This window comes from Phalaenopsis equestris, unplaced genomic scaffold (assembly GCF_001263595.1).
Source record: "Phalaenopsis equestris unplaced genomic scaffold, ASM126359v1 Scaffold000765, whole genome shotgun sequence".
In the NCBI taxonomy this organism is placed as follows: Eukaryota; Viridiplantae; Streptophyta; class Magnoliopsida; order Asparagales; family Orchidaceae; genus Phalaenopsis; species Phalaenopsis equestris.
In genome coordinates this window covers 185,619-188,931 of record NW_018165205.1, presented here as the reverse complement: position 1 = coordinate 188,931, position 3,313 = coordinate 185,619, and the positions used below count along the sequence as shown (strand labels likewise).

At 38.2% G+C, this 3,313-nt stretch overlaps 1 pseudogene; it reads right to left on the bottom strand.

The window, feature by feature from the left end:
- Nucleotides 1-2,126: 2,126 nt before the first annotated feature.
- On the bottom strand, nucleotides 2,127-3,021 carry LOC110031059 (annotated as a pseudogene).
- Nucleotides 3,022-3,313: the final 292 nt, after the last annotated feature.

Here is a 3,313-nt window from a genome sequence, read left to right as displayed (position 1 = left end):
GCTGACCATCCGATGATCCGATTAGGAGAGTAGATGTTTTAGATTCGACTTATGTTAGGAAAGGCAGAGGTAGACCTAGGAAGACTTAGGCTTATGGTATAACAAAATGATTTTAATTTATTAGAACTAAATAAAAATATGACATTAAATAGGACGTAATGGAGCAAAAGGATTCATGTAACCGATCCCACGTAGTAAGATTGAGGATTTGTCGTTGTTGTTTGTTTAACTTTGTTCTATCAATTCTGAAAATTCTAATTAATCAAGCACAATATTGAAGAAAATCTCTCCCTCGTACACACGTTAAGGTCAAAAAAATCTTGATTATGAAAGATATTGCTCTCTAAATTTCTCCTCTTTCAACATCAGTGGTGAATGGAAGACATGGAATAATGAAATGGCAACATCAAACACATCCTAGAGAAACTACAACTCCTGTAGCTGTGCCGACCTCAAAAGCTCTTTTAACACATTCTCAAAAACTGCAGGGATAATATGAATTAATGCGCGTGTTGATTATCAGTTTCAGAGATCAAGCGAAGGAAGGGGAATATATATCACCATCACGGACGGCTTTCACTGGCCCAGAAAGGGCATGTGAATCGGGATCCATGCAAAGTGCAACATGACCGCCCGTGCGGCCGCCGATCATGATTGTCGGCGACCAGAATTTGCCATGCACAGTGAGTTTTCAATAACAGGTCGATTCATGGGTTAGAATGGAGAAAATATTGCATATTTTATAAGTATGTGGGATTATGATGAATGAAGTGATCATGTTATTATAATTTTAGTTAGATATGACGTAACATTTTCATCTATCGTTATCCGCACGTACTTACAAAATATGTAATATTTTCTCTTTACAGTACGACTCTGAAGGGAAAATCATTGGACTAGTCGGTCCATGATTGGTTATTTTTTTTTTTGGTAAATTTACATATCTATACCACACAATTTATATGCATTTATATATCTAATTTCTAAATTTTGATATTTTCATTTATGACATTTTATTATTATAAATATTTTCATGAAAAAAAGGTGTATTTTATTTTTAAAAGGTTCATAAATAGTGATATAGTTGTTGTAATATTAAAAATTTAATCGAAATGCATGTAAACATTAAAGTTTAAGCATTAGATATCAAAATATATAAGAATTGTGTGGTATGTGTATATAAGGATTTCATTAGATTTTTTAGGTGATGTAATCTACAATATTCAAATAAATTGTCTTATGCTAAATCTAATTTATTTATACTAAATATGGCATTTACATGCACATGAGTGTCCAACGCCTAAGTTTTATTTTTTATATTTATAGCATACAAATATTTTGTATCACATTAAAAATATTTTTTAATATTTAGGAAGTGTGGTACGCCTCTCCATGCGTAAGTTAGGTGGCATATATGTAAAAATGAAAGTTTAGGATTTAGTCATGTAAATACATGAGAATTGAGTGGTATGTATGTAAATTATTTTTAACGCCAATGATGAATGGAATGAATGAATAGAACGAAGCACAACTGAGAGTAATGGGTGTAATTGAGCCAAGCCGACTCATGAGTTGCCTCGGGCTCAGCTCAATAAGAACTCCTTGAGCTGAGCTCTATGAGCTATAAATCAAACTCAAGCCAAACTCAACTCAACTCGTAAGCCAACTCTTTTTTAGAAAAACTAATAATATAAAATACAGTTAAAATATTACGAAATTCAAGTCAATTTATTATAACATTAATTTGAATTAATATCGTTCTCTCCTTCATAATAAACAAATATGCTTATGACATGACTCGAACTCATTGAATTAAACTCAATTTATTAATCCAATTCAAACTCAAGTTAAGAGAGGCACGAACCCAACTTGACTCATTCCCACCCTTAACCAACAGCCACACAACACAACTTGTTTTGTTCCCAATTTCAATTCAAAGCACCACTTTTCTATTTTTTCCATTTTCAACCTTTATTACTCAAAAACAATGGCGTAAAAGTATCGTACGACTTTGATACCATGTTGAAATTAAAATAAGTGTAAGTAAAGAGAAGTAGAAGAAGTAGAAGAACGATGAATAAGGGAACCAAATTCCTTTTTTTTCAGATTTTTCTTCATATCCTTTCTCAAAAACGAAGAATGGTGCTCTGCAGATCATCACTAAGAGGCGGAAGTGGGTTGAGATCGATCGGAAGCAGTTTCCGGATGCCACATCTCCATCATCAACGAGGGAAGATGAGGAACCATAGTCGTTGTGGCAGTCTTCTTCGCCCATCAGAACACGTAACGGCCCCGGATTCACGGGCAGCCGGACCGACGGCGGTCGGGGGATGGAGAGACGAGGACCGTTGAAGGACTCCACTATACTGCTCATACTGCTCGATGTCGCCGGGAAAAAGCGGTGAACTGCAGGCGATGAGAGGGGGAAGTTATTCTTTGCTTTAAGAACGCGGAGTTCGCAAGCGACCATATCATAAGTGCGGGCTGCTTTCTCTGTAGAGCCAAAGGTGTCGAGCCAAACCCTCGTCTTTTTCACTGGATCGCAGATCTCGGCTGCGAATTGGCCTCATGGGCGCTTGCGGACTCCCCGAAAGCGAATCTCCTTGGGAGGCGATGGCGTGTCGGCCAGACGCGCAACTCCGGCAGCCGGCGAACGACCCTTCCTTATCAAAGTGATGGAGGAACCATGGAGGAAGTCCCGATGCGGCAGGGTTCGGTCTCGTTTCAATCGAAGGAGGTGAGAGGACCGCATAACTCAAAGTTTTTGTTGCCATTAAAGAGAGACTTAAGCTCGACGTGTGAAGAATCATCGGCAATCTGCCAGAAATAGAGGAAGTCGACAGAAGTAGCGAGGAGGTCCGGTCGGAGGCAGTCTCGATCAGGGATGAACATGGTCTTGGTGGGAGGATACGAATGATTGAAGCTGAGATCGGGGTCCGAACGGATCTCCCCGTGGAGTCTTCGAGTTGATGTTGAATTGGAAGATGGAGTTAGTGTTGCCAGAATCCCACTTTCCTCCATAATCGCCTCTCTCGATCGAGAAAAATTCTTTATTCCCCTCCCTTTCTGCACAGAGGATGGCAGGAAGGGAGTCCGACAATTCTCACAGGAGAGCTGGCGGCTAGAGTACAAAACTAGGCTCTGATACCATGTTGAAATTCTGAATAATGCGGAATAAAATACTTCATATTTTCATTGAAATGAACAGAGGTATACATAACCCTTACAAGAATCCTATAATATGAAAAATAATAAAAAAGGAAATAATATGAAATGAAAGATATATCACCTGATATCTTAAATAATTAATTCA